At 31.0% G+C, this 13,363-nt stretch overlaps 1 non-coding gene across 1 annotated transcript; it reads right to left on the reverse strand.

Annotated features, from left to right (window-relative positions):
- Positions 1-3,777: 3,777 nt before the first annotated feature.
- Positions 3,778-3,849, reverse strand: TRNAE-UUC (transfer RNA glutamic acid (anticodon UUC)). The gene has a single exon. It is a non-coding gene; the product is annotated as a tRNA-Glu (tRNA).
- Between the last annotated feature and the right edge of the window lie 9,514 nt (positions 3,850-13,363).

Genomic DNA, 13,363 nt, shown 5'->3' on the forward strand with positions numbered 1-13,363 from the left:
ATCACAATCCCTGTGGAGACGATACTCACTTATCACTTTATTACTTGTATCTAGTGCACTTGCTAGAGTCTCTTTTGAGGACAACAATAACCGACCTGACGTATGACTCGATCGGGCATATACGGCTCAACAATGTCTCTACACCGTATCCAACCAGTGTAGGACACTTGTAGCTGATCGTCATCAGCGACTGAACCATAAGGCAACCACGTCACCTGCAAAAAAAAAAAAAAAAAATACTCAACTATAAAATAATACTAAAAATTTTAAATAATACTAAACTATACTAAAAATAATACTGAGTTTTTTAAATAACACTATACTAAAAATAATTCTAAAAGTATAATTAATACTAAAATTATAAATAACACTATACCAAAAATAATATTAAATTTTAAATAATACTAAAATTATAATTTTTTTATAGAAGCTGGGACGATCCAGTAGCAATGATCCAATCATAAATAATATTATACTATAAATAATACTATAATAATTTTAAATAGGCTTAATACACAAATAACTCATGAATTTATCCAAATGTTACAACTGCCCCCTCCAACTTTCAATTGTAACAACTTACCCTTCAAACTTGTCCAATTGTAAAACATAACCTTTCAAACTTGTCCAATTGTAAAACAGAACTCCAAATTGCTGACATGGACTGCAATTGAAAAACACGTGAAATACAAAAGTTGCAAACGCTCGTGGAATGTGATAATCAGATCTTTAGACCCAAAAATATCAGTATTTAAGTAACCAAATCCTCAATTCTTCAACTTATTCTTTAACTTCTTCTTCTTCTTCTTTTTGTTATTGCTATTCGTTTTTTAGTGATTTCTTGATTCAAAGTTTTGGGATATTATATGGGTGAAATGTGTTTATGTGGAGAAATAGCTCCATTGAAGATTTCATAGCGTGATATGAATTCGGGGAAACATTTTATGGATGCTTCAAGTACGGGGTAAAAAAATCTCAATTTGGGGTTATGCTTTACAATTGGACAAGTTTGAGGGGTAAGTTGTTACAATTGAAAGTTGAGGGGCGGTTGCAACATTTGGATAAGTTCAGAAGGTTATTTATGTATTAGGCCTTTTAAATAATACTAAAATTATAAATAATACTAAAATTATAAATAATACTATACTATAAATAATACTATACTATAAATAATACTCAAATTTTAAATAATACTCAAACATAAATCATACATGTACTAGCAAAACGACCACCATGCGCCGTCTGCTCGAACCCTGGGTCAGCTACACATCATCATCACCATCAGATTCCGGCCATCGCTGTGCCTCAGCTAACTCCTGAAAATACTCATCGACAACATCAATACCAAGATCTCGTTCTCCCAAATCATTCGCCTCCTCTCCCTCAAACTCGGGTTGATCCAACACAGACTGATCTATCGAAGCCCCCCCTCCCCCCCGCACCTGCTGCGTTACAGCCCCTCTCCATCTACGGCCTGATATATCAATACCACATCTTCTCGTATGACGTGGTGTATCCTCATCCTCATCCACATCTAGCTACTGACGAGATAGATTTCTCCGCTACAGTCTCCCGCTCCATCTACACATATTCACCACATTATTTAACTAAATTTAACTAAAATTAATAAAATAAAAATTAACTAAACTAATTAAACAAAATAAATTAACAATATAAAAATAAAACATAATACAACTAAATTAAAAAAAATAAAATTTACAACATAAAAATTTAACTAAACTAAATTAAACAAAATAAACAACTAAATTTACCTATAATTAACAACATAAAAATTACAACATAAAATTAACAAAACTAAATTAAACAAAATAAAATTTACAACTAAATTTAACTACAATTAACAAAATAAAATTTACAACTTAAAAATTAACAAAAATAAAAATTATAATCAAATTAATAAAATAAAAATAACAATAATACAAATTATAACAAAATTAAATTAACTTAAAAAATAAATAAATAAATTCATAAAAAGCCACACGGGCGTGATGCTATAACGCCCTCACATAGGTGAGGGTGTGAGGCCATCACGCCTCACCACATGTGACGACGTATGAATATCACGCCGTTACCTGTGGTGCGGCGTGATGTTCATACGCCGCACCACAGGTGCCGACGTGATGGCCTCCCCACCCCCGATTCTGGAATCCTCCAAAAACCAAATTCGATTCAAAAAAACCCAAAAATCAACAAAATCAAACAGAATTTCATACCATTAGTGCTTTTCCTTTGCCGTCCCTCCTCCGATCCATGTTTTCGTTGATAAATTAGTCCGGATTTGATCCAAGAGAGTTTAGAGTGTTTGAGAGGTTTTGAGAATTTTCAAATTTGTCTAAAGGGTATTTCTGTCTATTCCCGATACTAAGTGTGGGAATTAAGGGCTAGGTATAGTAATCCACATCTAGCTACTGACGAGATAGATTTCTCCGCTACAGTCTCCCGCTCCATCTACACATATTCACCACATTATTTAACTAAATTTAACTAAAATTAATAAAATAAAAATTAACTAAACTAATTAAACAAAATAAATTAACAATATAAAAATAAAACATAATACAACTAAATTAAAAAAAATAAAATTTACAACATAAAAATTTAACTAAACTAAATTAAACAAAATAAACAACTAAATTTACCTATAATTAACAACATAAAAATTACAACATAAAATTAACAAAACTAAATTAAACAAAATAAAATTTACAACTAAATTTAACTACAATTAACAAAATAAAATTTACAACTTAAAAATTAACAAAAATAAAAATTATAATCAAATTAATAAAATAAAAATAACAATAATACAAATTATAACAAAATTAAATTAACTTAAAAAATAAATAAATAAATTCATAAAAAGCCACACGGGCGTGATGCTATAACGCCCTCACATAGGTGAGGGTGTGAGGCCATCACGCCTCACCACATGTGACGACGTATGAATATCACGCCGTCACCTGTGGTGCGGCGTGATGTTCATACGCCGCACCACAGGTGCCGACGTGATGGCCTCCCCACCCCCGATTCTGGAATCCTCCAAAAACCAAATTCGATTCAAAAAAACCCAAAAATCAACAAAATCAAACAGAATTTCATACCATTAGTGCTTTTCCTTTGCCGTCCCTCCTCCGATCCATGTTTTCGTTGATAAATTAGTCCGGATTTGATCCAAGAGAGTTTAGAGTGTTTGAGAGGTTTTGAGAATTTTCAAATTTGTCTAAAGGGTATTTCTGTCTATTCCCGATACTAAGTGTGGGAATTAAGGGCTAGGTATAGTAATCCACAATTTATATTAATTGGAAGAAGATCCATTTAAAAGGTGTTTGATGAGTTTCGAACCGACTAATTAGAAAATTTATAAAAAAAAAAAACATAAAAATAGATACATTAAATCTGATTTTATTATTTATACTCAATGAAAATTGAGTTATCAAAGCTATTATGAAAATTTAGTTGGTATACTAGGTTATAGGCCAGAACTCATCTTAAAAAAATCACATAAATTATGTTGTGGTTTATTTATGTTTTTTTTTTTTTTTTTTTAGTTCCCCATTCTTTTTAAGTAAATAAAACGTGTGTTCAGACAATTTTAAGTGTAAATTAGCAGCGAATAGCGAAGATACAAAAATAAATAAAAAGTATTCCGGTTCCAGAAATCGAAGCCGGGTGCCCTGGCTTAAAAGGTATGGTCTGACAATTTTAAGTGTAAATTAGCAGAGAATCGCGAAAATATATAAAAAAAAAAAAAAAAAATTCCGATGCCGGGAATCGAACCCGGGTCCCCTGGGTGAAAGCCAGATATCCTAACCGCTGGACGACATCGGAATTGTTGATATATCATGCTGAGTTATATATTAATTCTAAAACAATGATTTCCGTGTAGTTAAATTTGTGAGAAGATATGATAAGATTTTAGGGTGGAATACATAAACTTAACCAGTTTAATATTACAGTGACTGAATTTTATATTTTTTTAATTTAATTTTAACTAATTTTTTAAAATGACTATTAATAATTTTAAAATGAAAATATTGAAGAATTAAAGTTGTTCGAAATGATATTTATCCTGAAACTACATTTTTTTTTTCAAAATAATTTTTTTTAGCTTTCTCTCTCTAAAATTTCACCCACTCTCTCTACCAAACAACACCTAAATAACCTTAAAATGAAAATTTTTAAGCATTAAACTTTCTTAGAATATTATAAGCTCTTCGAATTTTTTATTTTGAGACCGTCAACGATTGTTTTAAGGTGTTGAGTGGCTACCGGTGTTAAAAAATATAAATTTCAGTGGCCATACTATTAAAAATTAAAGTTCAATCGCAACAATGTTAAAATGGGTAATGTTCAGTGGCCATGTGTGTAATTTACCCCAAGATTTTATACTAGCAGTATTAGATTTATGTCGGAAATGAAGTTTACCCAATGGTTTTAGACTAAGGTGCTGTTTGATAAAACTGAAAATTAAGTGCTAAAAAAATAAATACTGAATTTTAAGTGCTGAATATTATAAGTGCTGAAAATATTGAATGATTTAATTTTTAAAAAATATAAATATTTTGACTTGTCAAAATAAGTGGTTTTTAACTTAATTAACTATTTTAAATGGTGGAAAAACAACCGTTATCAAACGCACTTAAATTAAATAAGTGTTTACCATTTTAATTTAAGCAATTAAGTGGCTTATCAAACAAGGTCTAAGAAAATAGTAATATAAGTAACCTAATTGAAAAAGACCAAAAAATATGAATGACACCTTGGCACATTTTCAACTAAAAATCCATTTTTCTCCAATTCAAATTCTAAAAAACTGCTACTGATTATTAATATTGGAAAATACAGTTCTTCAATTAATAACAGTTTTTCTTATTACAACAATAACAAAGCCTTAGTTCCGAAATGATTCGGAGTCGGCTAACATGAACCATCATATAAAACCGTGAAATCAAGTCATGTCAGCGACACAAATTCTAATTTTTCTTATTACAAACTAATAAAATATTAGATATGTCCCATTTATGCATTTTTTAATGAGAATGTGAAAACTCTATTACACAAAGAAAAAAACAGAGCAAAAACAGAAAAAATAATAATTCCAAAGAATGTTAAAAGAATGAAAATATCATTTTTACATTACCATATATTTGTTGGGAATAAAATAAAATACTACAGTGATAAATATTACAACGTTGCGTCAAATTTTTGATGCAATAGTAGTAAAATTGTAAATTAAAACACCATATTGATCATACGAATTTTAATGAAATTTTCAATTTGAAAATCATTCTCTCTACTTTTTCATTCTTTATCATATTAATTGTTTTTGAAAATTGAAAAATATGCATGGATTCAAAAGAAGAAAGATTTGATGAAGATTCACTTTTTAATCCTTCATTCTTCCGCTACTCGGTTAAACATATTCTTCTTCTTCGACATTAACACAGTTGTACCATTTTTTTTTTGTTATTGATAAGAACAAAATATAGCAAGCAAAGTTTTATGCTGTCAACAAGGAAAGCTCGTGTTCGAATATAATATGCAAGACTTGTTATTGGGTTGGAAGCTATTATAGATTGTTTCTCTAATTTTTATAATATTACTGTTAGGGAGTGTTTGGTTAGATAAAAATAGGGTAGGGAAAAAGAATGGGAATGCTTAATTCCTTTTCTGAATGTTTGTTTACACAAAATATAATAGTGAATGGGAATCTGATTCTCTATTATATAGGAATCGCTCATTCCACTCTACACCCCAGAGAATCAAATCTGATTCCATAGTAAATTAATTATTTATCTCTATTTTATTTTCTTCCCCCACTTTCACACCCTCTCTCTCATTCATCCGTATTTTTTGCCTTACTACTCAACTTTCCATTATCATTGATATAACCTTCTTCCTTGTCATTGCTTTCTCTACAGTAACCTAAAATTCAGATTTGCACCATGGCTTCCACAATTTCAAATTGCTGCACTTCTACGCCTCCTTTCAATATTAAAAACAGAAAAAGTAATTGCAGAAGCATGGCAGAAGCAGCCAAGATAGGGAGGGAGAGAAATTGTAAATGGACAATTTTTTTTCTTAAATTAGGAAAAAGCAAAAAAAAGGTAGAAGGGACCCGAATTAATATAATAATACATAACATCTCAATATCTCATCTTCTCATACATTTTTTTCGATAATAATTAGTATGATTTAATAAATTATTTTAAAAAAATATATTCATTTCCATTCCGATCTTAAAATAGCCAAACAGTTTTAAAGGGAATCAGATTCCGATACCGGATGTAACCAAACAAAATAAATAAATAGTCATTCTGATTCTGATTCCGTCACATTCCCATTCCGATTCCGAAGTTTGAACCAAACACCCCCTTAGTGTTTTTGATTATCACGAGTTGCATTATCTTCATATGGAATGAATAAAGTTAAATTTTTGTTCATTTTTTTAATAAAAATTATGTTGTATGTTAACTAACTTATTTTCATATGCAACTTCTTATTCCTTCGTGAACATTACAAAAGATCTTTTTTTTTTTGCTATCAAAAAGAAACTTTAAGAAACTTTTGTTCTTCTCTTTTTGTTTTTTCCTAACTGCCTTGTGACTACCTATTTTCAACACATCTATGTTGACTTGACAGCTAAATAGTTTGACTTCCTCCACGTGTCTCGTTATGTGCATTACAAAATAGTAATTTTAGAAGGAATAGAAGGAGGAGAAGAAGAAGGTTAATGTCTAGAATAAAAAAACTGACTCATCTAAGGTCAGAAATGAAAAACCATATATAAAGCACAAAACTAGAAATAACAGAATTAACTAACTTTGTATCTTTATTTCACACTAACGTGTTTACCATTAGAAATAACAGAATTAACTAACTCTTACTATTTAGTTGGTTCACGTAGTTATATGTTAATCCAAAAATTTAGAACTACAATTGAGTGTTGTTATATTTTCATCAAGGCATTGTAATACTTGTAATCTCAAGAGCATTAGAGTTAGAGATTTATAAACAATCGAAAACAAATGAACCAGAACATAACTTTTTTCGTTCATAAACAGATATTGTGTAGCTTTAGGATTATTTTAGTCATGGCATGATCATTCATGTGTGGCCTAGAGATCCATATAATGATGGTTTTAGCTGTAAGAGTAAGAGGTTACAAAGGTACGGTAGAGCTTTGGTATAAGTCGAGAAGTTAACACCGAATAGAGGGCTCCTTTCAGAGAAAGGTAATTCTTAGAAATCGGTTATCGGCATGGTGCACATAGGCACCATACATTAATTTGAATTCAGGAATCTGAAATTTCAATAACATCCAGCCTTCATATCCCATTGTCAAACATATTCTTAAGAACCTCTAGGTAAATGTTTTGCACAACAACAAGAGGTGGATCTTGGACATGAAAAAGCATTGACTGCTTCCTTGCCATGATAAATAATCTCTCTTCTCGCAATTGAAGAGATGGGGTGAAATCAATTGCTGAACATATCGCCTGGCTGGTGGGGATCTGGAAATCTGGTGATGAGTTGTATTAGTAGTTTTATTATGGTTGGGAAGGGTGTTACACTAAGGATGACTGTGGGTTGGAGTATTTGCATCGCGAGGTGAATTAGGATGAGCAGTAAAATTTAGAGTAGTAGGGATTGTTCAACTAGTGAAGTCACTTCGTGGAGGTCATTGCCTTTATTTGATTGTGTTTGAGGCATTATGCTTAATGAGATCATAAAATCTATCAAGTAAAGTGTGTGGTTGTGCAATGACCAATTCACTTGTATATATATTGATCATAGTAGGCGAAGGGAAAAAAGGCACGCCCGTGTGTTACAACCATATATGCATCTACATGTCGTACAACCATATATTCATGTCACATAAAACGAAGATTCACCTCGTTTAAACCAATCAAAACAACCGTCCCCCTTAATCTTTCACTTTATGATACGACCATGAGTTTTGTTCAAGCTAAATCATTATAAAGTTAGTAAGAATCTCCAAAGTAAGGATATGAATATTGAGGCATGTATTAATTGCTTGAAAACCTCTTTTTTAAGAGTACATAAATAATGGATTTGAAATTATAAAAAATGAAGTTGAAAAGATTGCTTTTGAAAATGGGGTTGAACCCACTTTTTGTGAAACTCATGTTCGTCTTAAAAAAGTTTTTTTGATGAGAATATGAGGGATGAACCAATCCAATTGGCTAAAAAATATTGATAATGCTTTTTCTTCGGTCACTACAATATTTGAGCAATTTAAAAAAATATGAAGATATTTTTAGGTTCTTATTTAACTTGAGCAAGTTGAAAGCTATAGAGGATGAGAGAATGATGCATGCATATGCTACACTTGAGATATTTTTTAAAGATGGAGATAATTCACATATTAATAGTATTGACTTATTTTCAGAATTGTAATTGTTGCGAAAATGATTATCAGATAACTTAACTAAACCAATTGAAGTGTTGGAGTACATCAAGAATTTATATATTGTTTTTCCTAATACTTGGATTGCTTACATGATTATATTGAACTATATCGGTTACTGTAGCTACTACCGAAACAAGTTTCTCTAAACTGAAGTAATAAAAAATTATCTTCGATCAACTATGTCACAAGAGAGACTGAACGGTTTGGCCATTTTATCTGTTGAGAAGAAAATTTTAACTGAACTGAATTACAATGATTTAATTAGAGATTTTACACATATAAAAGCGAAAAGAATAATACTTTCTTAGCTCTATGTTATTATTATTTGGTTTTGATTGTTATATCTATACTAATATATAATTTGAACTGTAGTTAATAATATAGTCGTCGTACTATCTGGTAGTTATTTTTTCTGATGTGAAAAAAGAGTGCAAAAATTATCTAGAGTCTCCAAATTCTGGAGGTAAAGCTATTACAATAAATATAGAGTAAGCGCGAGGGTTGCGTAGCGAAATGTAGTCAAAATACAGCATTGGACAGTAATCATGAGGCAATGACATTCTCGATGAAAGCAATGAGTTGCCCCGGGAGGTTTTTATCCCTCAACTGAATGCACCTTACCGGACATAGAAAATAGGTAATGGAAGGAAGAATGTCTTAGAATATAATATCCATTAGGGATGTTCAAACTTCAAACTTGGGTTGGGTGAGTTATAGTATAATTTTAACCCAACCCCATGTAAGAATTTTTTTTTTAAGATGGGTTGGGTTATAGTGGGTTATGATGGGTTGTATGAATTTTTTAAATGGGTTACATGGGTTGGGTTATAGTGGGTTGGATGAGTTATTGTATATTTATCATTAATTGTACATAACAATTCAACTCCATGTTTTTTATTAAGCTTTTTTTTTTTAAAGCTGCTGGTTTATTTTTTATAATAATAATATAATTATAATAATAAGTAAACCTCAAAATCATAATTAAAGGATAATCAGTATAGAAATATCAAAATACAGACCAATGAAAAAAAAAATTAAAAGCAAAATCAATCAACTATTGACGAATCTTGTTCCACGACCACAAGTGATCTTGAAAAATATTATTATTATAGGGAGAAAGATTAAATTTGACCCCAATGTTTATAAAAAAAAGTGTACATTCGATTCTAATATATGAAATAATATTTATTTATCTCTAACGATTCTAAACAATATCAATTTTACTCTTACATTACTGAAAATTTGAACATTCTGGTTTGACTGTTATTTAAATGTTACATCGAACCTTCTAAGCTTTAACTATGTCTATGATATATAATGCGTTACAAATATAACTACAAAAACTTGTTAAAGTTTTGATAACTAAGTTTGTTACATATAACCAAATTAAAGTTGACTTGAGCGGTCAAAGGTCTCAAGTAGAGAAAGAAACACATAAAAAAGTTAGGAATTGGAAGTAATAAAATATATAGTTTTTAGTTGCAACGTAATAGAAATAGTCTTCTAGTTTTTTTCAAAATTCTATTTAATTAAAGCCAACGTTGTTTTTTTTATCCATTTAAAATTCTAAACATATTTTTTAATGGAGTACATAAATCGGCAGAATCGGTGGACTCATCGGATTCACCACCGATTCGAGTATGATTTTTTTCCGTTTTAGATTATTTTTTTTTTAAGTAAAAGTTGGGTTACAGGCTAAGATCGGAATGCAAAGATCTCAACTAGGTTGGCAACTTCACAAAACCAATCAAAAACCCAGACCGAATTTTATTAAAATGAGGAAAAAATATAGGAGAAAGATTAAGAGAAACGAAATTGTTCTAAACAATACATATCATCAGAAAGCTGGTGCAGAATTCCACCAAACAATATGATCTGTTGTGACGCCAAATTTAGCCAATGCATCAGCCGTTCCATTTCCTTCGCGAAAAATATGAGTAACATTTAGATCCATAGAAGAACAATGCCGAAGACAAGCAATCCAATCCTGTCGCAACGTCCATGGAACAACAAGAGAGCGCTTCCTAAGCAAATTTACCACATAAACAGAATCGCATTCTACCCATAATTTGTGCCATAGATTATTTATTATTATTATTGTTTTCTCAATTCTCCGGTTTTACAATTTTCATTTTTCCACTTTAAAAAATATCAAATTATGAATAACCATGTTTTTTTTTAAAATTTAAATGACATAAATAAAAAACAAAGTGAGAATATAGAGAATTATACGGGTTGAGTAGGTTAGACGGGTTATTAAGATGGGTTATAATAAACCATCAAATATAAGATTTATAACTCATTCAACCCATCTAGTCCATTGTAACCCACTTAACATACTTTCCATAGGTTGGATGGGTTGAAATTTGGTGGGTTATAATAACCCAACCAATTTTGAACACCCCTAGTCTAAATAGCAAGACATCATGTAATCAGGAAGGTGAAAATTGTTAGACAGTGAAGTTCTCAGTTAACGAAGGACGCACCTATTTATTAAAAAAAAGGAAAAATTATAAAAATAAACCTTGTGGTTACACCTATTTTCGAACAGCACCCATGCGGTTCAAAAGTTTGCAAATTGATACCATGTACTTCATTCCGTTAGCAAACATAGACATTTTTGACTAACGATGTTAAAATAGCTGAGTTGGCAGTCAAAGTCAAAAGTTTAGAGAATTTATTCTATATTTTATAATTTATTATAATTTTAAAATTTTAAATCTCAACCAATAGGCCATTAACACCTAATATTTTTCATCTCTCCCTCACGTCTCTCTCACAAGGCTTCATCTTCTACAAGCTTCCTCTGCAATTCCGTCCATCCCAAATAACACCAAAAACTTTTCTAATTCTTTCATCTCCTCAACTAAACTTCATAATTCTATTTTTGTTGTATTTCTTTCTTCAATGGATCAACATAGCAAAGATTACAGGGATCAAAATCTTTTCTAATTTTCTCATCTCCCTCGCCGGAGTTGATTTTTCCATCCAAGCAAAGAACTCTTCTTATTTCGATGGCGTTAAGCAAACTGCTATAGAGAATGGATTTCAATGACTGACCGGAATAGGAACTTCCAACTTGAACAATTAGCAAGAAATAAGAAAAAGGAGGAACATATAAGAACAATAATAACACTCTACCCCTGATTGCTTAATTTTGTTTTAATTCTGAAATTAATTGCTTAATTTTGTGTTTGAACTAATTTCTGTAGATTTCTTCTATAAAAAAAATTCTACAGATTTCCCAAATTTTTGCTGTGATACACTAAGTTAGATCTGATGAAAACGATGAACATGCGGAAGGAAAAAGGTGGAGATCGGTGGCGGCACTTGATCGGCGGCGGAAATCAGAGTGAACGGAGAACGTTCGAGATGGAGAAAGAGTTTTATATGAACATGATAATTTATCAATACTTGAATATCTGCCGGCGAGGAAGAATATTCTATTGAATATGTTTCTTCTGCCATTGCAGGAGAAGATTGTTGAAGATGAAAAATTGCTGGAGAAGCTTGTATGAAGAGTTGGGAGAGAGACGTGAGAGAGATAGAAAATGTTAGGTGTTAGTTACCTATTGGGTGAGTTTTAAATTTTAAAATTATAATAAATTATAAAATATAGAATAAATAAAAGGACAAAAATACCCCTTTAAACTTTTGACTTTGACTGCCAACTCAGCTATTTTAACACCGTTAGCCAAAAATGCCTATGTTTGCTAACGGAATGAAGTACATGGTACCAATTTGCAAACTTTTAAACCACATGGGTGCTGTTCGAAAATTGGTGTAACCACAAGATTTATTTTTGTATTTTTCCCTAAAAAAAAAATAGTCAAAGATTAGCGCCACAATTGGTGGCAATAAAAGGCAACCTAAGTTTTCAACTAATTTGTTGAAAGATGTTGCTCTCCATGGCTATAAACACATATTTGCAATGAAAAAGAATTGAAAACTCTCTCCAGAGAAAAAGAGGAAAAAAAATGGTTTCATTTATTTTGCATTTTCTGGTTTTCTTAAAAAGAAATTTATATACAATAAACCTCTATAAATTAATAATGTTGGAACCATGAAATTTTATTAATTTATAAAAATATTAATTAAAAAATAAATTATTAATTATTAATTTATAAAGTAATGAAACTGAGGATAATTCGGTACCTTTGGAACTGGTCACAAGAAAGGAAACAATTATAATAGGGTGTTGCTATTTACCGCCCTATTTGGACAATTGTACCCTTTTAATAAAAAAAATTTGAATTTTTCTTTATAAAAAAACGCCAATTTTGGCCTAGGCGGGTGCCGGATCCGCCCAGCCAATGGCTTGAGCAGATACAGGATCCGCGCACGCCATTGGCTGGGCGGCTGATTCACCCGCTCCAACCATTGGCATGGCGGGTGTTTTACCCGCTCCAGCCATTGGCTGGGCGGATGGTGGATTCGCCCAGCCCTATGGTTGGGAGGATCCGACACCCGTCTAGGCTAAAATTGGGCCAAAGCACAAATTTAATATTTTTAGGACGGAATCGTTCAGTTTTTTGTGACGAAAAATATAAAATTCTCTAATTTTTTGTGACAAAAAATGCAAAATAGTCCCAAAAAATATGCATTATGTTGATGATTTTTTTGAAAAAAAAAATATAAATTTGAATGTTTCCGACTTATAATCATCTATTTTTGGGGTTCGGATTGTCACATACCAATTATTTTCATAATTTTAATTATTGTTGTTCGGGTTCGTGATTTTGGAGAAAGATTTTTCAGTTTTTGATCAAAATTATGAAAAATGGCAAAAAAGTTCAAATGAGGGCGGTAAGTAGGAAAAGGGACGGTAAATAGCAACCCACTTATATCAACCACTCTTTACAAATTTTTTTGTTACAAGGGTACATCATAACTTTTGAATGCGCTAAG

This window comes from Euphorbia lathyris, chromosome 7 (genome assembly GCF_963576675.1).
Source record: "Euphorbia lathyris chromosome 7, ddEupLath1.1, whole genome shotgun sequence".
Classification (NCBI taxonomy): domain Eukaryota; kingdom Viridiplantae; phylum Streptophyta; class Magnoliopsida; order Malpighiales; family Euphorbiaceae; genus Euphorbia; species Euphorbia lathyris.